Consider the following 24,962-nt stretch of genomic DNA (forward strand, 5'->3'; position numbering starts at 1 on the left):
GAGAGGGACCTGTGGCATCATGCTTTCTGAGAAAGCGCACAGTGTCCTGGATAAATGTTGGCTAAATGACATTAAAAAAAAGTCCTGCGCAGTGGAGTGTAATTATTCTGGCGTGTATAAATGAGCTGACAAGGGCTGTGGATCAAGCATTTTCATTGTGAGCAGCCAAAGTCGGAGCTGTTCCTTACGCGTCCGTTAAAAACTCCACATTTCATCCTCACCGCCTCTCTGCTCTCATGTCTCTGCTTCAAAGACGCCCAGGGAGCGACAGAGAGCCGTGCTGCAACCTGTGGATGCACAGAGTCGTGCTATTGTGCGCTCCAGTCCAGCCTCTCCAAAGACACCCCCACCTCTGGGCGCGCGTTTTACGCACCGCTGATTTCCTTACAGTAATGGGTGGACCTGCATCTTCTGTCCATTCATGACTACTTATGTGATGTAACTTGAAGTTCTTGATGAATTCCAGCACCACTTCCCCAGTTTCATCCTCAAAGAGTCGTCATAAAAGCCGAATCTCATAATGAGACCTGAACTGGCCCGAAAATCTTCGACCTGCTTCCAGCCGTGGAGGTTTGATTCTGACAATATAGAGCGCGTTTGCATAGAGAGATCAATATCACTTGACCTTTCTGCTGCTCTGATGAGGGATTCATGCTCCTGTCCGTGCTTACCCGGGGACGGTGTGAGCAAATGTCAAAAACGAAGAGACGCTTTCAAATAAATTATTCAGGATCACAGGGACAACAAACGATCTATATCAGTGAAACAGGGAATTTAACAACATGTGGAGTTATCCAAGGGCAGGAGAGAGCAGCAGCATTTCTAGGTCACACTTTTGGGCGTTGTCTTCATCTAAAAGGCAGCTCATTTCAAATTTAAGTGGCAGTGAAGTTCTATGAGAATCCTCTCTGATAGTGATGAAGGGCTGACTTTACCAAACTAAAACAGATGCAAAAGCCTTCCATAGAGAAGAGTTTCCCTCTTTAACACTGATAAAAGCCCTGATTGTGTTGTTTCAGTGTCATATCTTTGTATCTTTTTGAATCACAGTCCTAAGAGCAATCAAGTGGAAATGCAAGTGATATCCTAAACATAGTTTATACATCTAATAATTTCTCTTCAAATGCTGGCTCATTTCTAGCTGTAAAGACTGCAGATACAAAAGAAAATCAATTAAACTAAGGGGCTCTTTTCTTGCTCTTAGTAGCTGTGTCTGACTTTAAGGAGATGCTTGATATAACCTTGGAATTAAATACCCCGAGTGTAGGTCATGATGAAATTTCCTTAGTCATGTTTTCTATAAATGGCCTTTAATTTATCCTTACTTTAAACATTGGAGACAGGAATTACACCTACAGGGTATAATCTAAGTGGCCAAAGTTATCCCACTATTCAAATCAGGTGAAGCTGCAGATTTTTTTCAATAACTACCTTTTTTTCAAAGATTCTGGAAAACCTAGCACATAGAAGGCAGCCGAAACACTTAGACAAAGGCTGTAAAGTTTTCTCTATAATTTCCGATTGTTGGGATTGTTGGACTTATCTGCCACTTTAGGACTCACTAGCTTTGGACGTTAGTATCTGTATATTTCTGCACTATTCAGAGATGGATTTCATAGTAGTGTTTACGTATGGTGGACAAAAAATGTTTAAAATAGAGTAGAATTTGTTAACGGACATGAGATTAAAAGAAATCTTGTTAAATGTGGCATCCCTAAGGAATCCACATTAAGACACTTATTCATGTTTGAGCAAACAATAATGCTTCAGCGTGGTACTGTGATCGGATGCCACCTGTGCAACAAGTCCAGTCGTGGAATTTCCTGGATCCAAAATATTCCACAGTCAACTGTCAGTGGTATTATAACAAAGTGGAAACAGACTGGGAATGACAGCAACTCAGCCATGAAGTGGTAGACCACGTAAAATGACGGAGCGGGGTCAGCGGATGCTGAGGCGCATCGAGCGCAGAGGTCCCCAACTTTCTGCAAAGTCAATCGCTGCAGACCCCCAAACTTCATGTGGCCTTCAGATTAGCTCAAAAACAGTGCGTAGAGAGCTCAGGACCTGATTTTCAGAGCACATCTCGCCAGCACTTATTGTTAAACTTAAATCCCACTTTCCTCTGTAGAGTCTGTTGTGTTGTTAGAAATAGCTCTATGTGCTTCATTTTTCCATATTAAAAGGAAATACCACACAGCCTACATGCAGACAACATAAAGGAATCCTGTCCTAACACAAGCTGCAGCTGCAGACCTCAAAACTCTCCTTGAAAACAAAACAAAACAAAAAAAAAAAACAGAAGACGAGTCAGATCGGTTTCTCTTCTGGTACCGTCAGAAGTCCCGCTCCTTCTTCATTTTGATTGGCAAGTGAGGGAGAAGTGACATCGCACAGCACTTCAGTAGTGGACAGCAGTGGTTCTGAGGTAAAAATGAGCCCCACCAGCGCTAAAAAATGTGGCTATGGTCACAGGCCTTAAAGTATTGTAACGTACTGGTTGTCTGTCTATATGTCAGCCCTGCGATTGACTGACCAGTCCAGGGTGTACTCCGCCTCTCGCCCAATGACAGCTGGGATAGGCTCCAGCGCCCCTGCGACCCCCAACAGGATAAGCGGTATAGAAAATGGATGAATGGAAGGAGCGTATATTAAAATATGTTACACCTAACCTGCATCTTAGACTATATTAGTTTCAGTTAAGATACTCTCCTTGGAGTATTCGTTTTCAGTATGTCCTGTAAATCTGTAGCTTTGTTACCTGAAAAGAGGCCTTTTGAAATATATTGTTCCCTGGTTACTTCTACTTAAAAGGAGAAGGCCCTCTTACTGGTCTTTGCCTAGGGCCTCAAAATCACTAACAGCACTATCTGTTTAAAAAGGCCAGTCTTCATCACTAGCTCTTTTTTTTCTCGTTTCTCATCTCAAGCCCTCAATGACCAGTGAATGTAATTTCCAGTGTCCTATATGGGAAATTATTGTTACACAACATAACAACTGTCTGCCTATGAATAGAAGCTCATCAGCTTCAAGTGTCACCTAGAAGTGTGTGTCGCAACAACAAGACAAGATGGCGAGGAAGTCCTTTAAACGTTATTATAAATAGATTCTGTGTTCTCTTTTGAAACCAGGGCAATCTTTTTTTCACCGTACTAGCATGAAAAAGCAGCTGTGTATATAAGATACTGTGCTAAGATTAACTCTTTGTAAATGAATATAACTAAAGGAGAAAATGTTTTTTGTGACATCAAGTTGAACAACAGTTTCATGTCAAAATAACAAAATAACAAAAAATACAAGCAGATTAAAACTTTAAGTTTACAAGTTTATAAGTTTACATCACCTGACAACTGCAGAAAAACTGAGATACTAATTTAAACCTTAAGTTTGTCACTTTTTACTCATACAGCACATGGGACACTATTGCAATCACTAAAGCCAGAAAAGTCCAAGCCAAAACTAAGCTATGGTGATGTTGACATATTGTTTTGTTGTTGTTGTTGTTGTTTTACAATAGAGAAGAACCCTTTTACTAAAGCTGCCAGCAAAAAGATCTTCATCATAAAAGCATAGTTGAGTGCTAATTAGCTAGCATTAGCTATCCACATTACTTAACAATCATGTAATGTTAGTTAATGGCAGTCATTTTTTGTTTAGGTTAAGTCTGGAGAAGTCTGTTCTGTCCCATACTTCTCCTGCAGTGGTTCTTAAATAGGTGTCTGCGTACCCCTGGGCAGTGTTGTGCCTGAACAAGTTCAGATGAGTGCGTTCGATGACTACGCTCATATTTTTGGTGAACGATGATGAGCATTTCAGAAGTGTGTGTGAGAACACAACATTTTAGTAGTGTGTATAAAAGCATTTCAGTAGTGTGTGTGAGAGAGCACAACATTTCAGTAGTATGTGTGAAAGCATTTCACTTGTAAGTGTGTGAGGTTTTTACTATAGTGTGTGAATACATTTTGTGTGTGTGAATGGTAATCCTGAATAATGTCCCTGACGGCCCCTCATACTCCACTGTTGTGTTCAAACGCATTAAAATGACTGCGTTCAATCAACGCGCTCATTTTCTTGTTGAACGGTAAGCTGTACCGTTGAGTTTTCAATTCATGAAAAGTTACTTACAGCAGCTGAGTCAGGTTTACGGCACGCACCATGCACCAGGTATGGCTAATGTGGCTAACGGAGTAGCTTGTGACATGGGAAGTAGATCATCTGGTGCAACAGAAGGCAGAAACTATGAACATTTAAAAGACTTCTACAAACAAACTACCACAGATCCTGATGGAAAAAATGTTACATTCTTGCGCAAATTATGCCCGCCAGCTATGAAGAAACAAGTCCGTACCACTAAATGTTAATGATGTGCAATATTTCATGTGGTTTATACTTCAAAATTGGCATTTTAAGGGAGCTACGATAGAGCTTCAAAGTTTTGCACCTTTTGTTTTCAAAATAAAAAGGAAAGTATATATATTTTTAGAATGCTGTAAATTAAAATCTATGTTCTCAAAACCTTGAAAATGGCAGCTTAAGTTTATCATGAGTAATTTGAAACTGTTATGTATCTTTAGTTATAGCCTACTAAAGACTAACACTTAGTTTAAGAGTTGTGGTTTTGGTATTAACGGTATTAATTTGCCTTATGTAATGTGCACTTGAATGTTAAGTATATAATTTCAGAGAGGATTTGCTAAAGCTTCAGACTGCATTTATTTATTTAAAAAATATAAAAAGAAAGTTTGATATTTCTAAGGCATTATGTCTGCTATAAAGGTGATTGTTTTATTATTTAAGTATTCAAGATACTTCTTTGCCTTTGGTCAATAAAAGTCAGCAAAATGCAGAGGCAAACTGAGTGAGATATTTACTGAAGATCATATGTTTGTTTTCATTGAAGCTGTTAAACTATGCAGTCTTTTCATAAAATCTGTTTTGAGTTGGCCTGCTATATGATTGTACATTAAGGTGCAAGTGTTTTAGGGGTTTTTAGCTTTCAAGTTTAACATGTAGGGCTGCAGTAATCGATTCTGTTTGTGATTGAGTACTCTATCAATTCTTCTGTTGATTAATTAAGCAGATATAGAGTAGATAGTAGATATAGACTACTGTATAAGACTAATATATTGCAGCCAGAAAACAAAAGAAAATGGGAAATGAACTTGAACTAGTTCAATTTAAGTCGTGAACTGAATTTAAACTAGTTCAATTAATGTGTGTGAACTGAGCTTTCAACTAGTTCATTTTAATTGTGAACTTGCACATCACTGCCCCTGGGGGTTCGTGGGATTTTAAAATATATGTAGGCTCTCTGACAAATAGTAGGGGAGACTGGGGACAGTTGCAACAAGGAACAGTTGCAACAAGCCTTATTTCTCCAATCAGAAACATGCTAGAGTGATGACACACTGCACATGCTCAGTTAGACCCTCTGCCTGCCAAGAAGAGAGAGGCCATATTGAGCATCTGGTCCTGCTTGTATCAAGACAAAGCTGCTTGGGGGTATGAAAGTAGCTTTTTTCATGAGCTGTATTTTTGTCATACAGTCTTGATCTTTTGTATGAATTAATCCAAACTTACCTATTTGAGTCATTGTTTTGTTAACTATTCAGTGACATGGTTAGCATGTGCTAATGTCAGTGTGGCTAGCTACAACCTGATGTTTTGTCATGACTGATACCATGGGGACGGTTGCAACTGTCCCCATGCTTATCAGGCTAGTCATATCAAAACAGACCACACAGCAGTATTTTTGAAGATTTTTAGTTCATAATAGGCACAATTAATATATTTCATTGCTCATGATGAACAGAACAGGCAATCATATTATAAGACAATGAGAGTTCCCATTCTTGTTGTTTATTTCTGGAAGAATTAGCAGAATTGTTCTGGAATCTGCAGAACTGTTCACGAGCCAGCAGAATTGTTGGGGAGAGGCGAGTGTTGCTCTCTTATTTTGTAATTATTTGTGTGCCTTTAACAAAACTTAAAATCAAAGTTCATATTCACTGGAGTTTTAAAACAATTTGAATTTTGTTCACTAAAACATGTTTAATAAATGTTTTTTTTGTATTGCAAATTATTCCATTCTTTTTGTCCCACACTGAAATACTGAGTTTTTAGCTTCGGTAACATCTGCACGATGACTCAAGGTAGGCCTACGTTTTACACACACAAAAAAACTTTAATTAGATTTATTATACTTTAATATTGTAGGAATACTGTGCTTACTGAGACAAAAAGCAGAAGTTAATTAATGAAATTTAATGTTTGTTTAATATGTTGCAATCGTCCCTGATCCGTGTTGCGACTGTCCCCAGGTTTGGGGTCAGTTGCAATATCTGAATTCCTCTATTCAAATAAATATTGTGATTGATCTGCATATGCAGCCATCTTGAAATGGTACGGGTAATTAGCAGACACGTGTAAGTTTAATATGTAAAGATTTGGTGTGCCTAGTCCAAATAGTCTCTGAGTAACAGACAGTAATGCAAAAAGTGTTGCAACTGTCCCCAGTCTCCCCTATCCATGCAAAAATACTTTAAAATAACAAAAAAAATAATAATTTAAATACAAGTGTAAAGGCCTTTTCACATTAATGGAGATGTGAATGAATGGCGTGCCTTTCTATGCACATCAGGAGCAACGTGATTTCGCCGGTATATTCTGCACATTCTGAAAAAGCATTCGTGCTACAAAGGTCTGCGGCGTGTTTTTCCCTGTCCTCTGATAAACAGTGAGAGATATTGGAGCAGAAGATAAAAGGAGGTTTCTCCCTCCCTCTCCGCTAGTCCATGAGTAACGGTACTTTTACACACAACCAGGAGGTCAATGCTGTTTTTTTCACTGTGCTGCTTCCTTTTTTCAGCCAAGTTTGCTACGAGAATGGATCGACTTTTCATTTATTTTAGGTTAAGTATGATCAATGATAATATTAAGGGCACAGCTGAGGTTCACTGTGAGAGGAGCACCTCGGCAGCACCGGTCTGTTGAGCTCAGGTTACCTCCAGAGCTCTGCATGCTTGTTACCTCATTTTGTCTCGTTGACCTGATTGGCCGGTAATTAATGTGACGGATCGTTCATCCAGTCACTTTCTAAGAAATGTTTGAAAAGTACTGCCTTTCCCAACTCTTTGCATGGGAGCATTCCCACATAAATGCAGAATATATCCATGCAACAGATGTATGACAAGTCTTTCTGTCGTGTCAGGTTACTGCTCTACAAGAGTTTAATGCAACAAGATGGCTGGATCAACTTATATGAGTAAGGATGCTGTTTAATTTGATTTTCTGATGAGGCTTTTTTTCTACTTTGCCATATATTTTCTGTTGCTACATTCAACACTGAATTAAATCAATTGCCCTCTATATTCTGACTTCAACATCATGTTCATCTGGAATAGCTTTGTTATATGTAACAGGCCTTGAACGTCACTCCCATCATGCATCTGGCTTCGTTTTTTAGGTCAGCTGTCTAGCTATGTGTAGTTTATGTATTGATGTGGTATATGCAGTAGTCGTGCTCTTTCACTCTCTCCCCCTCTCTGTGATCATGTGAACCTGAGCATATTGACAGGATGTGTTTTAATTTTAGGGATAAGCTTTTTTTATTCAGACAGTAACTGAGTCAAATCAAACGTGTGTGGCTTCAGTTATGTCCACATCACTGTGTGTAATAAACCCAGCCTCTCTCTGATTTCTACAGAGAGAATAAAAAGGATTTTAAAAGTTCAGTGTTATTTTTTAAACATACTGTAGAGTCTATTTAGGAATAACGTACAGCCTCTACGTCTAGATATTTCTTTTATAATACTCTCTGTGCATGTTGGGAGCTGTGCCATGATGCTGCCCTTTAATTTGAAATTCAGCCAATTTTGTTGAAGTTGCTGCTCATCAGCAGTACTCTTTCCTGTGATGTTTTCTTATCGTCCTATCTAGGCTAAGATGTATTTAAATATGATGTTTTTTTCTCCAAGAAGGCCTTCATTTCCTTTTGATATTTTATTTAAAAAGTCAAATGATTCTGGCTCTTCTTCCTTGAACGAGACTTTGATACCAAGTAGCACTAATAGCCAGCTGTGGAGCATACGAATGTTGGATTAATTTAGCATTCTCTTCCTACTTCATGAAGCACTGAAGATCATTAGGCTGTGGGGCTTTAATTTGAATCAGAACGTGGCATAACATTTTAAAATCCTCAGCTGTTAATGCATCATTAGAAGTCCATGACTTCTTACATTAGAAAAAAAAAACACATTTCCAGACTAAAAGAGATGCAAAATTCTTCACACAGTTTGAGGTACAAATGCAACAAAAAATATAAACACTGAAAAATAACAGCATGCATACACTGAGCATTCATGTTTGTGCATGTATGGCCTTCATTATTACTGAGAATCTGGACTAACATGTAGGTGTAAGTCTTGTGCTTCCTGCATACGGGCGGACACAGCGACTTTGATAAATACTGCCTGTTTGCAGCTCTAATACTATCGCCCTCAGTGACCCTCGTCTCCTTTCATCCTATACAAGGCCTCATTAGCATTCACCATGTTCTCATCATTTTTACAGTCTATTGCAATCAAGGGGAACATTCAGAGGCATGTCATTTAAGACTGTTTAATTTAGCAGTGATCATATTAGGATAATGTATGTCGAACTATAACCCTCTAAATGATATGGTGAGGAGATAACTCTGCTATGCTTGGGTGATTACATAGATGGGCACTCTTCCATGGTGTGATGGGAAATTAATCCGGTACACAGTTGGGTTGATGTTTCAATCCATCTTTCTTCTTTCTGCAAGATTATGGAGTGTTTCTGTGGGAATTTTTTCCATTCATTCTGTAGAGCATTTATGAGGCCAGGGCTCTGTGCGAGCCAGTCAGGTTCCTCCACACCAAACTCAACAAACCATGTCTCTATAGTCCTTGCTTTGTGCACTGGGGCACAGTCATGTTGCAATAAAAAAAGGGCCTTCCCCAAACTGTTGCCACAAAGTTGGAAGCATAGCACCGTCAAAAATGTCTTGGTATGCTGAAGCACTAAGATTGGTCTTCAGTGGAGATAAGGAGCCTTGCCCAAACCATGATAAACAACCCCACCCCATTATCCCTCCTCCACCAAACTTCACAGCTGGCATCCATCAAACCCAGACTCACCCATCCAACTGCCAAACAGAGAAGTGTGATTAGTCATCTCAATGTGCAGTGACGGTGTGTTTTATACCAGTGGTTCTCAACAGGACTGGGTTCAAAAAATCGATTCTCCAATTTAGATTGATTATTTTTAAAAAATTCCGATATTGATTCATAAAATCCAAAGATCCATCTTTTATTACATATGCCTTTTCCCTCTCCTGTCGGTTCCTCGCGCTACCAGTCTCAGACTTAATGTCACTCATGCAGCCTGAAAGTTGACCTGCACTCGCTAAACCCGATATCTTTAATAATGTGCCAAGTTAGAACATTCTTTGTACTATTTACAACTACATTTCTTTTTGAATCTCTTAAATGTAGAAGCAACATCATTTTTTTACTAAAATATCCCTACATGAATCTATATCAAATTGAAATGAATTGAATCAAATCAAGAATCTAATCTAATTGAATCAGGGCCTTGAGAATCGAAACTGAATAGATTCAGGCAATCAGTGGCAATACCCAGCCCTAGTTCTCAACTGGTGGATCGGGACCCAAATGTGGGTCACAAAGCTATTTCTATTGAGTTGTGAATGTGTTTCACAAAGAGAAATCTGGCAAATAGTCTACATATGGAAGCTTAAAGTGGACAAATAGTAAATTCTTACATTTATCTTTTTGGGTTATTTTTAGAGTTCATTTCAGTACTTGTCTTAAGATTTCTTCTTATTGTTCTCATGTTCTTTGCATAACAAGGCTGGTTCTTTTCAAGATAACAAGGAAATTTCTTGAGAAACTTCTGAATTTTCTTGCTGTTTCATGAATTGGATTAAATTAGGTTTATACGTGCATCTTCTTCTGCAGTGATGTGCTTTTTAACAAACTTGTTTTGTCATGTCTCTCTGTTCAGTGATGTTGTGTTCCATTTTTTATCAAACAAATTTGAGAGATTAAAATTTTTAAAAAATTTGGTCACAGTTTCCCCTAACCAGGTGTATGGTGGGTCCTGATGCCTGACCAGTTGAGAACTACTGTTTCATACCAATCCATCCGACACTCGGCGTTGGACTTGGTGATGTGAGGCTTGCATGCAGCTGCTCAGCCATGGAAAACCATTCAATGAAGCTCCCACTGCACAGTTTTTGTATTTACATTAATGCCTGAACCTTCCAGCCATGGAATCAGCAGAGTTGGTGACTTTACGCACCATGAACCTTGGCAGTTGTTGACACCACTCTGTGATTTTACATGGTCTTGAGCTCCATGACTAAGTTGCTGTTGTTCCTAAACTCTTCCACTTTCTAATAATATCAAAATTTTTCACCTTAATGCAGAATATCGAGCATGGATGAAATTTCAAGTACCGTCTTTCTGCAAATGTGGCATCCATCACAGTACCACACTTCAAGGAGTGACTGAATACGAGTTCAACAATAATTTATTTCACAATTTAATGTTAGAGAAATGTGCAATGTCTTTGGCAATTAGACTCCATTGTGATGACTTCCTGTACTTGAATAGTGAGGCAGGAATAGGAGGCCCCCCCATGAAGTCTAGACACTGGTGGTGGTGTGGATGAGGAATGCAGGATCAGATGAGGAGTAGACTTCTGAGAATCTGGCCCAGGAACCAACAAGGTGAATGGAGGTGGCTGGGGTGGAGGAGGGTTGCAGTGTCCAGACTGAAATTACAGGCTGACTGGAAAAGACAGGATGCAAGGTTTAAACTAGAAAAGCACTCAGAGAGCGCAAACCTCCGCAATTAGCCCTATCTCCCAATAGTAAAGAATCCTTTAAAAAATTCATGGATCCAGATGGTGATCCGGATCACTCCTAAAATCTAATCAGTTCTTCCTTATGCCATTTCTGACATTTCCTGGAAATTTCATCAAAATCCGTCAACTTTTTGAGTTATGATGCTAACAAACTAACAAACAAACTAACAAACCCTGCCGATCACATAACCTCCTTGGCGGAGGTAAATATGACTCATCACCAGAGCAGGAAAGGGGAAAGAATGGAAGAAGGGAGAGATATGAACTAGTGGAGACTAAGTATGAATAGAAACAGTCTTCCTGCTTGAGCTTTTCACTGTACTCTATTTGAATAGACTTTCCACCTTATGGATTAAATATCACTGACATTAAAATACAAAATTTGACTTGCCATGATTTCAGTTTTGCATTCCCTGATTTCTTTTAACTTATCTTATTAGTGACGTGGATCAAATGTAGTGGCAGTTTAGTCCAGTTTTACATGGCAGTCCTCCTTGAAGTATTTGATTTAATCAAGGGTACAATTAAAAAGCTTGTGTCACAATATTTCCCATTATTTGTATTTGTGTAGCAGAACAGGGCCAAACAGGCAGCCCTCTTCTGGACAAGCTGGATCTTATTTATCTCTTGTTTTGAAGCATTAAACCAGACTGTTGGACAGTAATCGAGGTGGGAAGATTAAGATTGTATCACTAGTTTTACTGTGTTTTCTGTTAGAAAAACACCAAAACACCACAAAAACACCAATCTCCTCTCATCTGTTGTAACGTCTCCTGTTGTATCTGTATCTGAACATTTCACTGAAACTGTCAGAAATGATTTCAGACAGTTTTTCTCTGAAATCTTGCCCTGCTTTATTCTCAGAACAGAGAGAGGGAGGATGTTACATGTCCCTAAGAAATAGCGCTGAAGTGGTGGACGAAGCAACAGAGATCGACAGTGATAGAATGTTTGTCCTGCTATCAGTGCTACATGTAGTTTGATATATTCACCATGGCAACAAAAGAGCAGAGAATCACATACTGGTGGATAGAAAACATAATAGAGCAGTTTCATCACATGCAGAGATATTTCATCAGTGTTTTTGTGTGTGAACGCAGGTGATTAGGGTGCCACCAACACCTTCCACTCAGTCATGGTGAATTTTCCAGTCTAGTTCCTGATGTGTTCTCACATCAGCTCAAGCTGACATCTGAAAATTTACCAGAAGGCTGATTGGAAAATTCAGGTAAAGTCAGAGTGAATAATGTAGAAATCAGGTCCAAATTCAGATCTAAAATTGCCCAGTGTGTGTCTGATTACACCTAACAGAACACAACCAGCAAAAAGATAAATTATTTTGTTTTGTCCAGAGGGAGTGCTAAAATCAGCACAACCTGAAAGTTTCTCACAGTAGATTTCAAGCAACATTTACGATGGATTCAGTTTAGGGAGCTTTGTGTGACCTGAAGCTCTCTGAGTTTAACCACACTGTTGTAAATTGCATCTCCCTCTCCTTAGGAAGAAATTGTCCAGAGCACAGATTTCAATGCAACAAGTCTGTTTCCAAGCGTCACTGAGGACAGTTGCAGCATTGTGAACTCAGCAGTTGCAGCCTAATTTGTGCAGGCTTATGGTCTTGACCTGTTTCAGTTTGTCAGATCACAAACAGCTGGTTTTATGTCATTCCAAGCAGATGAATGGGAATTTGAAATTCTGTTTTGATAGGCTATGGATGCCAACAAAATGTTTCAATATTTTACTCTGAAACTTCAGCCTGAATAATTTCACTCGTCCTGGAAAATTACAAAAAGGTGATAACAAGAAACATGTAACCTTATGTTACACATTATTATGATGAAAATCAGTGAATGTGCAGATTTCATTTCAAAGTAAATTGGAAAAAAAAATACTTTATAGTCAGTGGCAGAGATACATTTAGACCTCTAGTTTTAAAGTGGAAATTTAGGTGTCTAGAGCACTGCACAGCTGCCTATTGCAAGCAGTTTAGAGTTTCAACTCATCTTTTTGTTAAGCTTTGGTCTGATCTGGGCTTTAGGGTGAGCAAGTGATGGGTTGCTAATGAACGAGCCAGTTCAAAGAGCTGAGTCTTTTGCATGAATGATAAGAGCCGGATCCCATTTGAGTCATTTTATATTAATGTTACTTATTATTATTATTATTATTATTATTATTATTATTATTATATACTGTGTGTCTGCTGGCACACCATGCATAATTTTTTTGTATCAGGTGCATCATACATCACAACCAGTGAGCAGATTTCATCTGACTACAAAGTGTTTTGGGCAGAGAGTACATTTGGAAAGAAAATAAGATAATATTTTCATCAATTTAAAAACTGAGCATTTTTGGAGTAAAATACCTGTACAAATATCAATGACGTGTCATTACACTGCTAAATTTTCCAGGTCAAAGAGGCCAAATTGTTACCTGAATAAAAAGCCATTTGGGAGTCAAAAGAGTTGCTTCTTTTTGCTGACGAGACACAGTAATTTCAACAGATGGCTCTGCTAGTGTCTACATCCTGTTGTTTGGAGCTGTCAGCAAGTAGAGAATGTTGAGTATTCAACCATTGCAGTTAAGTTTATAGGCTGTGGCTAAATGCAATCCATCCATCCATCTTCTTCTGCTTATCCGGGGTTGGGTTGCAACACTTTTCTATTCCTCCTGAGGGATTCCAAGGCGCCCCAGGCCAGACGGGATATATAATCCCTCCAGTAGGTTCTGGGTCTGCCTTGCGGTCACCCCCCAGTACAATGTGCCCAGAAGACCTCCACAGGAAGGTGCCCAGGAGGCATCCTAATCAGGTGCCCTAACCACCTTGACTAGCTCCTTTCTTACATGAAGGAGCAGCGGTTGTACTTCGAGATCTTTACAGATGTCCGAGCTCCTCACCCTATGTCTAAGGCTGAGCCCAGCCACCCTGCTTGTATCCGTGATCTCATTCTTTCAGTCAGAGTTCATGACCATAGATGAGAGTTGGGACAAAACGAAAGCTTTGCCCTTCAGCTCAGCTCTCTTCTTCACCACAACATTACAGTACAGCACCTTCAAAACTGCTGAGGCTGCACCATTCTGCTTGTAAATCTCACAGTCCATCTCACGGTGTGGCTAAACGGCTGCATTGGAAAGAGTTGCATGCCCATTGAGATAAGTTTGATGGCAGTTTCCAAACTTATAGAGATAACTTGAAAATCAAGGAGGGGGACAACTTTTTGATTTAAGGTGAATTCATTTTTCATTTATGCTAACATAAGCTGGGTTAGAAGACTTTCTTCATCTGGTAAAGCTGTTAAACATAAGACAACAATGACACAGATAACTAACAGTATACTGCCAACTTTTATTGGTAGGGATGTGGACTCTGATTGTTGCTTTTTGTCTGGCTTCTTGCATGGCTACTCTCTTTGTCTGTTCCTTTACTGTACTCTTCCATATTTTAGCCTCAGCTGTTTGGCCAGACAGTACAGAGATGGGCTACTGTGTGAACTAGTGCCTTAAAGCTGCAAACAGAGTACTTAAGTTATACAACAAAGGCGACCTAGATGCTCTTTACTGAATTACTGAAGAAGAATGGAGGGAAACAAAATCTTTGTTCTATGCCTTTAATATTTTTTGTAACTTGTTTCCATGATTGAGGTTTCTCTGTTCTTGTAAATGGGTGTAACAAACATGGAATTTGCATTAATTTGATGATTTTCTGGCAGTGTAATTATAAATTCTATTTATAATTCAACTCAAAGCCAAAAGGAAACGACACAATCCCTTTCCTTATTACTCATTATATTTAGGCTATTTCCTGTTGGAATATGAGATAAATAACAAGCCTCTATTTGCATAAAAAGGAGCTTGGAAATCTTAAAAATATTCAGTGCAGCTGATCTTATTCAGAGGAAACAGTGTACTATTTTGGTTTAACTTTCTATATTCCTTAGCACAGTAATTAATGTGCCGAAGGTCACCAAAACTAAATCTGTGAAAACACATCGGGATATTTTAATTTATATGAGAGACTGAAGCATGTAATCACTTACTGTTCTGGTAGATCTGTTTCCATGGAAATACAGGGAAATATTCAAATAAGGCTTATTAAGCTTAGAAATATTGCAAACAGAGCATAGATGCTTATTGAATATAATGCCTGTGTTCCAGCTGTTTCCCTGTTTGTGAGATGACACTAATGCAGCTTCAATAATGCTCACTTTGACTCCACCATTACATGCTTTCTGCCAAGGTCACAGCCATTTGTCAGCAACCTCTAAGTCTGTAAGTGGGCACTTCACCTCATTTTGACTGGCTTTAGAAGCAGCGTCATTAGCCTGCAGCTCTAATGATTAGCACACAAACATGCCCACATGCACACAGACCAACTGCATACCTGATTTCTACAGCAGCATCTTAATTTAAGCTCTTGGGTCTACAAGCTTCTGCACTGCAGCAGCTCCAGGGTTGTTGTGTTGTAGAGAAGCCTGACCACTGATCTCTCTCTCTCTCTCTGTAGAATTCAGGACAAGAGAAACCACTGGTGGAATCAGGGCTGTTGTATTTATAGTTATAAAACAATAGTAGGAGTAATTTCTTATCTCAAGATTTGTGTTCTTATTATCATTTCACTGTTCAGAGGAAAAATTTCCTGTTTGCACTTGATCAAGATTTAAATGGATAGTTCAGTCTTTCGCAAGTGAGATTGTTTGAGGTTCTTGTCATTTGTAGGTATAATGGCTGTGACCATTAACACTATAACTGCAATGAGGATAAGGTCAGAAATTAAAGCTTTAAAAGTTTTGCAAATTAATCCATGTTATTTTGTTGTTAACTGTGTCTGCTGGCACAGTTGCTATTTTGGCAGACCACCTTTTTTGATAACCTTGCAAAGCAGATGACGTGCCCGTTTCCGTGTTTTCACTGGCGAATCTATCTTGCAAAGCTCCCGTCTGAACAGTTTGAGCCTGGTTAGAAAGTGACAGGACCAAACAGCGTCGACGAGGGGCAGTACTTTGGGGCGCAGCGGAGTTGTGACGTATGCAAGCAGCAACAAGAGGCCGGTGCAGTTATGGCAGAAGACATTAGCGTGGATGCTGCTAAAGGGTCAGTTTTATCAGAAATTGACAACATTTCTTCATTAAAAGAAGAACAAAGAACAGCAGTGAGTTGTTTCCTTTGCAAAAACGACAAAAGTTGTGTACTAACATGTCTACAGTCACCATGGTTTGCGTGATGCAGCTCTCTATGGATTTACTCCTCAGTCGTGGCTACGTCACGTTTTGGTGCTCTAATTGACCCGTAAAGACAGACAGACAGATCTTTCATTCAATCACCCTCCGAGGATTTTTTTGAAAGGCTCTGCCCTTTCCCAAACGCTGTCTATGAGAGGTTTACCAGATGGCGTGTGAGGTTACTTTTTCAAAGGTCCTGACATGGAAAACTACAATCCAAAATTATTGGCCTAACAGCTACAATTTGTTATCATTGCTTAAACGTAGGATAGACCATGTTCTTGCTAACCTTCACAGGACTCTACATAGAGCTGGCACTAGAAATAAAAGCAGACCCTTTTTTCCAAGACAGTCTTGCAGCAGAGTTAAAAATATGACCTGCACAACCTGACTCAAGTTAACAGCCAACAATTTCATCCCTGCTGGATAATCCCTAGTCAACTGTAAGTGATTTTATTAGAAAGTGGAAGTGTTTAGGAACAACAGCAACTCGGCCATGAAGCTGAAGACCACGCAATGGTCAATGACCGCTAAGGTGCATGGTGTCCAACACACTCCATAGATTCCATAGATAATTCCATTGGCACTGATGTAAGCACAGCAACTTTGTGATGAGAGCTTCATGGCATTGGTTTAAATGGCAGAGCAGCTGCATGCAAGCCTCACATCACTTGTGCCAGCTGTGAAGTTTGGGTTAATAGAGTGGGGCTGTTTTTCAGGGTATGTGCTCGACCTCTTATCTCCACTTAAAGCAAATCTTTATGCTTCAGCATAACAAGCCATTTTAGACAATGCTATGCTTCCAACATTGTGGCGACAGTTTGAGGAAGGCCCTTTTCTATTGCAACATGACTCTGCCCCGGGGAACAAAGGACTATAAAGACTTTGATGAGTTCAGACTGGAGGAACTTGACTGGTCTTCACAGAGCCTTGACCTCATCTCTATTGAGCACCTTTGGGAACGTCTTTCTTGTCCAGCATCAGTGCCCAACCTCATAAATAATCCACAAGATGAATGGCATAAATTTCTATAGAAACACTTTAAAATCATTTGGACAGCTGCAATTGTTGGTTATCATGTGTTGTGCTTTTGTAGGCTGTCTACACTCTCTAGATTATTTCTTAATCTTAAACTGATTCTAAAAAGTTGCCAGGCCGTAGACATAGGGATGGTTTCAGCACTTTTTCTACAGTGTGATGCTGTGAAGTCACACACTGGGCAATTCTGAAGGACTTCAAGACCACACACCTGCCATCTGTAGTCATGATTTCACAGCGGAGATCCAGCATATGGAAGATCTCACAGAAACTTAAATCATTGACTTGCTGCAGCGAAAATCTGAAATTGAAGAAAAGATAAAGGGTGAAATTCTGGCAGAGAAGCTCATAACGCTGAGGGCAGACTGTAGAGCTCCTCCCTGATAGGTGTCGGAAAACAGCACACTGGTGCATGTCTTTTTTTCTAAAAGACCAATTTTTTCAAAGTGAAAGGCTTTCTTTCAGTTTACTTCTGCAAATGGCTTAATAATTGTGAAGTGTTTTGATTTTGCTTTTTTTTTCCTTCTTTTTTTTAAATCTGAAAAATCCCAAACCTTGCATGTTTTTCCTCGTCTTCACTCACATGTGCACAAGTACAGCAACATACAAAGCCAAGGACAGCTATTCAGCCTCAGCTGTGCTTGGGTGGAACTTGTTACCAAAGGTTATCATGCTGGGTGGTGAACAAAATAAACTTTACACCCTCTAAATAAATCCATCTTTCTATCCAAGACAGTTTTCAATAAAAATCTAGGAGACAGATTCATAATAATTTATTTCATGACTTCTTATACCATGATTAAGTGAATTACAATGATGCTTCATTTCAACTAAACCACTGGATTTAATTGGACAGTAAATTCACACTGTCTGTCTGTTTCTCCTGTAGGGATGCATATATCTGCTGAACAGGCGGTAACCATAGTAACTGGAAACTAGGTTATAAAGTACCATATATAAACAATTGTGAAGCTCATGAGACGGTACAAGGCACTGTCTCAGGCAATCAGCGATCAATCACAAAGCTGATCCACAGAACACTCTGTCAGGAAATATATGTGTGAGTTGTTGTTTCTGTGCCTGCTCCGTATCTTATCAGTTTTCTTTTGCCTCTCCAGAAACGTCTCTACATTTGTGAATGGTGTCAGTCCAAAAAAGTCTTATGACACAGAAATGATGACCTTCTGGAAAATGATGCTACTGCATCTATGTGGCCTGGCATGGAGCCAATCAGTCTGTGGCACTGCCGAGGTGTTTTGACGCCTGGGTTGCTCTGATAGCAGCCTTCAGATCATCTGTATTGTTGAGTCTGGGGATGTCTCTAAAAAAACTGACTTTCATCCAAACAGGACTTTGGACCACTGAGTCCACAAGGATCCAGTTCTTGTTCTCCTTAGCCTAGGTCACAAGCTGATGAACTGTCTATGGTTCAGGACTGGCTCTGCACTAAGAACTTGTATTCCATTTCCTGGACCCGTCTGTGTGTGGTTGCTCTTGAGCCACTGACTCCAGTCTCAGTCCACTCCTTGTGAAGCTCCTCTAAGTTCTTGGATCTGATTTGTTTGACAATCCTCTGAAAGCCGAGCTCATCCCTGTTGCTTATGCACCTTTTCTTACCATGTAAGTGAACGATACCCAACCCCATTCTTATTCCAGTCAGAAAGGGTCTTTCTGTGTGGAGACTGAATGATCTCTGCGTGCATGTGGCAACCCACAGCCTAAAACCATGCTTGTCAGGTTAACTAGTAACTCTGAATTGTCCTGAGTGAATGTGGGCATGACTGGTACTTTGTCTCTTCGTGTCAGCTCTGTGATTGACTAGCGACCTGCCCATGCTGTACTTCACCTCTGAAATCTAAATCTATCGATCCAAATGGGAGATTTATTTCAATTTCTGAATCCAGATAGATTGTTTCTTATGTCCATTGTATGGATATATTTCACATTCATCTGGGAAATCATCCATACATGGAGTCAGGGAAGGGAAAGACTTTGCAAAAAAACTTCTCAGAAGGTGACTGGACAAATTTTTTTTGTATGTCACATTCATTACGACAACTGAGGTAGTAGACATGCACAGCTCTGGTTGTAACCTGAGCCCAACAGACAGTTGCTGCCATAATGTTTGAACAGTGGAGGTTGTTGGTGGATAAAACTCATGCGGAGGCTGATCAAAAGATATGCAAAAAGCATCTTTGCCAGGTTGGCTCTTTGCTCATTTCAAAAAGAAATGTGGTCCAGTCCTGGTAAATCTGCTTCTATACTATGGCTACATCTAAGCTAATTGCTATACTGGCAGCAGATATTGTTTTTACTGGCTTACAGTCCAACAGAAGCATGTTCATAACCATTGCAAACTCATGCCAAAGCAGGCTAAGAGGACAGGGAAATCATCTTTTCTGTCACGAAAAGATTTCAGTGCTGTACTTTGTTGTCTATTTTGATTTTAAAAAATGGAGTCTAGTTCTGATAAAACTGTCTCTATGCAAGCTAAATGCTAAACTGGCAGCAGCCACTGCTACCGCTGAATGGTCAGGTCCATTTCCAGAGCAGACACAATTCCAGTTGGCCAGTCCATCTGCTACGCAAGGTTACCACTGCATACAGCAGGTGCCCTTTAGTTGTTTTGCCCCTGCCCTCATGCATCTTGAGTCGGCCACTGCTTGTCTCCATCCATGATCTAGTTAATCACTCATGCAAAAAGTTTTCATGTTCAGTTTCTGAATATAACCAATCTAATGTAGGTTAAGATGTGCCTAGTGACTGAATATTCTCACATGGCTAGCTAATGTCTGATGGCTAATGATTTTAAAAATTTGGGGGAGGCCAGTCATGTTTCAGGGGCCCGTGGCTGGCCCAGGTTACCACTGGCTCTGCCCCTGGAACGCGGTACTGCTATTTGCTGTGGTCATCATTCAAGGCATTATAAATCAAGCTAGCATTATTATTTTGTTGCCAATATGTTTATCATTTACAGTGTTAGTCACAGAAAAACATCAATAAATTCCTCTTGTCAAAATGTTTGTTTACAGAATTAGCGTGGTAGCATCACCTTGTGCTGAAACTAAGAAGCACTAATTCCATTTTTAATGTCGGCCATATTTCATCTTGCGTTTATCATTTGCTATGGGCCAATCAAAAATGGGTCACGGCCGCAGGCCGCATTTAGCTCCCCAGGCCATAGTTTGCTATAAGAGGACCTTGAGAGACTCCATGCATGCACAGGTAGAAAAGGAAAACTCCTTTATGAAAAGGGGGATGGAGATTTAAACAAGGAATGTTATTTTTTCGAGACAACATTGCTAACCACTTTTCCCCTATGCAGCCACTAAGATTCCTTGAAATGAACAAGGGTATTAACCATATACACCAGGCCTAACCTGGGGAAAGAGCAGAGCTTTTGAAAAACAACTCGGAGGGTGATCGGATGAACGTTCTGTCGTCACATCTTTATGGGCCAATCAGAGCAACAAAACATGGGACGTTGTCACTGATACCGAGGAAACTTCATAGAGAACTGCATAACGCTAACCACGGCAACTATAGACATGTCAGTACATGACATTTGTTGTTTTTGAAAAGAAAACAACTCACTGCTGTTCTTTGTTCTTCTTTTAACAAAGAAATATCATCAAGTTCTGATAAAAGTGGCGCTTTAGCAGCATCTATGTTAATCTCTTCCGCCATTATTGCACCGGCCTCTTCTCGCTGCTTGCTCAAGTCGTGACGCCTGAAAGTACTGGCCCTCGTCGCTGATTGGTCCTGTCACTTTCCAACCTGACCCAAACTGTTCAGATGGGAGCTTTGCAAGATGGATTTGCCAGTGAGGAACACAGAAACGGGCGTATCCATCTACTTTAAAAGATTACAAGGATATAGAATATAGATGGCATGTGTAAAACAATCAAGACGTGTGAAACAATTCAATCCATCACTACAGCTCATCTCATGAAACTTAAATCTTCTTCTTCACAATAATATTATATTATATATCTGTTTCATTTGACAACACCAGTGTAGCTGATAGTTTGGCGTTTATTTCCAGGCGCAGTCTAGAGCTGGGAGTTTTGTAATTGGAGGATTGTGTGTTCGGCATCCAGAGGACCATCATCCACATGTCTGCATGTCCTGTGCTTCCTGGGCAAACAGCCCTAATTAGCCCAATAAATAATGCTATTACAGTGCTAGTATTTGTGGGTTCATAATCACTACAGTGGGTCTTCATCAGGAGGTTTAAATCTTTGTGGTTTTAGCCTCTTGAATCAGTGCATGAATGCATGTGTGAAAGGCTGGTCAGCAGTGTGGGGTATAATGTAATTTATGTGGTGGGAAGATGGACAGATTGCATTATTTATTGATTTATGTCATAATGTCGCTCTGGATGACGCGGTCTTGCATCACTAAAATATTTGAGCGGAGAGGTGCTTTCACACTGTCCTATTGTAAAGAAATAAGGCCCTGTGAGAATAACACACAGCTGGAAACAGTTCTGCAACAATGCAACACTGAATTTTAATGATGTTTGCTTTAAAAAACTACAGTGAATACTCTTTTTTTAACACACATAAATGGTGAGGAACAAAAGACTAGCCAGAGTAAAAGTGAAAAGATAAAGAATCAAGGAAAGGTTTTTTCACTAATTAATGCCAGCTATGATCCAAGCTTTATTATTCAGCCTTGATCAGGACAGTTCATCAAGTTCATATTAAAATGCATGAAATTTAACAGCACTTTTGGGCTCAATCAGATGAAACTGCTATGTATGAGACACCCCCCCCCCCCCTTTGAAATTTTGATGCAGTTTCAGGTGATGGTTGAAATTTTCTCCGAACAAATCTCTCCTCCAAATTCAACGTTTCTTATGCAAATGACCTGATATGCTACTCCAAAAAAAGAAATAATTCTTTTCTGTTGTGTTAGACAAAAGCAGAAAGTGTCCTCTTTGTGCTGGAGCTTTTTCAGCACACTCGCAGTGAGGGGATTACATTTGAGCCACTTAGACGCTGTGGCGGCTTTCTCTGTGTTTGTATCACTGTGGAGAGAAGCAAACATGCATGGGGTTTGGTTCATGTCTTTACATATTCATACACGTTTGTGCAGTCTTGAGAGCTTTTCATCAAGTGAGTCTGAAAGAAACTGTGCAAGTTTGGGTATTGTGCCTGGTGAGGATGGTGCTGAGGCTGAAGACAGCTGCCTCTTCACACCAGTGTAAATGGTCAGTAATATTGAGCTACTTCCATCTGTAGAGAAGTGATAATCCACAGAAAGTGAATAACAAAGTTTAACCTGAAAGACTTTGTTCTGCCTCAATCTTTTTAACTATCCCATGGACAGGGATGATAGTTGCTCCCCTGACTGATGTAATGTCTCCCACCTCAACTAAAGCAATCACCATCTGGGGAATTTGAAGCAAGGAACAGATTTGTCCAATATCCCCAGGTCCTCGGCAGCTCAATAAGCCTGCCAGTACACCTGGCACTGTGAGCTCCTTTCTCTCTCAGCTCAGTGCCAGGTTGTGAGCTTCACTTGCAGATGTACAGCACATCATGTTTATCTGAACTACCTCCACCTCTTTTGCTTTCCACACAGACTGTTTCATTTGTACAGTTTGACAGTTTCACCTATTATAAAAACACCACAGTCATAATATTTCTGAAACCAAAAAATTTTTGATCCAACTAATTGGTGGAGAAACAGTTGAAAGATATAGGTTGATTTCCAATAAATTAAGTACAGCAGTAAAGTTCAGAATTACAGACCTAGATTTAATGTTTAAATAGCAACACTGGGTAAGATGATGATGAATAAGGGTACTAAACAACGTAAGGGAAGGGCGAAGAAAAAAACAAAGAAGCTATGATCACGAGAAATCTGTGGATAGAGTGAATTTAATTGCGGTTGGATGAGAAGTATAAACATAAAACCATTCTGACACCCTGTTGGTTTGGACGCGATCCATTGCACCTTCGGACATAACACAAATCGCGTCACACTCCAGCAAGGAAATAGCAGACGTACGTAGCCTAATATGAAGATGTCCGTGGCAGAGACCCAAGGGAACTGGAGCGAAATGTCCCAACCAAGCACCAGTGAGGAGGTTGGTAGTACACATACTGTAACTAAAATGTTTTCATTGTCAATGGGCATAAATACGACTGAAACAGGTGCATCCCAAATTTTTCAACATTAATATTTTTAATATAACATAATAGTCATTATGGCCTTTAGTTTTTTTTTTTGTTTTTTTTTTGGGGGGGGGCATTGTGCACTATGGTAAAAGGGAATGCAATGGAATGGAATGGTAGAATGAAATGGAATGTATAATGGCATAGAATGGAATGGTGGAATGGAATGGAAAGTATAATGGAATGAAATGGTGGAATGGAATGGAATGTATAATGGAATGGAATGGTGGAATAGAATGGAATGTATAATGGAACGGAATGTAAAATGAAATGGAGTGGAAAGTATAATGGAGTGGAATGGTGGAATGGAATGGAATGTATAATGGAATGGAATGGAATGGAATGTATAATGGAATGGAATGGTAGAATGGAATTAGCCCCTGTGGCGCGGCCTAAGCTTTTGCCCTTAATGGAATTTTTTTCCACCTACATTATTTTTACTTTAAGTAGTTTTGAAACCAAGGATAACAGCTTTGTGCTATAAACAAAGAGCAGGGTTTACCTTAACAACTGGCCCAATGACAAAAGGCTGAGGCAACAACATTATGATGCATTTTGAGTGAACTCTTAATGCATTACAAGCCTTGCACTAGCGTATTCAGATTACTTTTTGTTGACTTGTCCTACCAGGAGAGGAGATTCAGAGGTAGGTAGACTCTAGAAAGACTGAAAAATAAGTGGATATACTCTGTATACCCACATATACATCCACTACACCACTGGTTTCATTGTTTTCACAGCAGCTCCGTATTTAGGCCCCACTGTTCCAGCATAGACAGCTGATACTGTACAGAACTAAAATCCAACATTCTGATGGGAGAGCAAACTTCTGGGTTCATTTCATTTTAAACTTTGGAGATAAAACAAAATATTCATCTGTCAAACAATTTACCAGAGGGTCTTCAAAGAAATCACCCTGGCCTTTTATGCCTCTCAATATCTTTTCAGAAATGGCTTCTGAAATTGCTCCTGCTGCCAAATGATGGTTTTTACCCTCAGGGATTTTACAGTAGTCTTTTCTTACTGTAGATCCACACACATCTGAGAACTGTGAACAGCATGAGAGGAGGATACTGCCAGTCTTCTGCTTTTGACATGTGGAGAACTTTCAAAGCTCATTATATGCTGACAAGAATGAAGCAATTACATATTGAATGATGTTCAGTTAGTGATTGCTGCCATAGCGGGGTACTTACAGCTTATTTTTATATTAAAGTGAACAAAGTCTGGATATGATTTCTCTACTGCTCGGCATTCAAGCAGCAGCCTGTGTTTGTGCCTGTTTTTCACATAAAAAATAAAAAAATAAAAACAAAAAAACAGATTAAAGACCCTGTAAAGTGAAAACAGAACTGTATTTAGGTTGCTGTATGACAGGCCACTGTGTTATGAACCCCCCGGTCAAATTTCAATCAAATAAAACATCTCAAAGTTTATCAATTTAAGCTTCAAATCATGAATAATGGGGCAGTAAAATCTGCTCCAGGAAGGTGTGGGCATGTCTGTTGAATGAGCTGAAGCCAAGCCCACTCAAGAGAAATACAATTCTCTCAAATCAAAACAAATGCTACAATCTGAATTGAGGAAAGCAGTCACCCCATTAGCC

The sequence above is a fragment of the Cheilinus undulatus genome, linkage group 14 (genome assembly GCF_018320785.1).
Source record: "Cheilinus undulatus linkage group 14, ASM1832078v1, whole genome shotgun sequence".
NCBI lineage: Eukaryota > Metazoa > Chordata > Actinopteri > Labriformes > Labridae > Cheilinus > Cheilinus undulatus.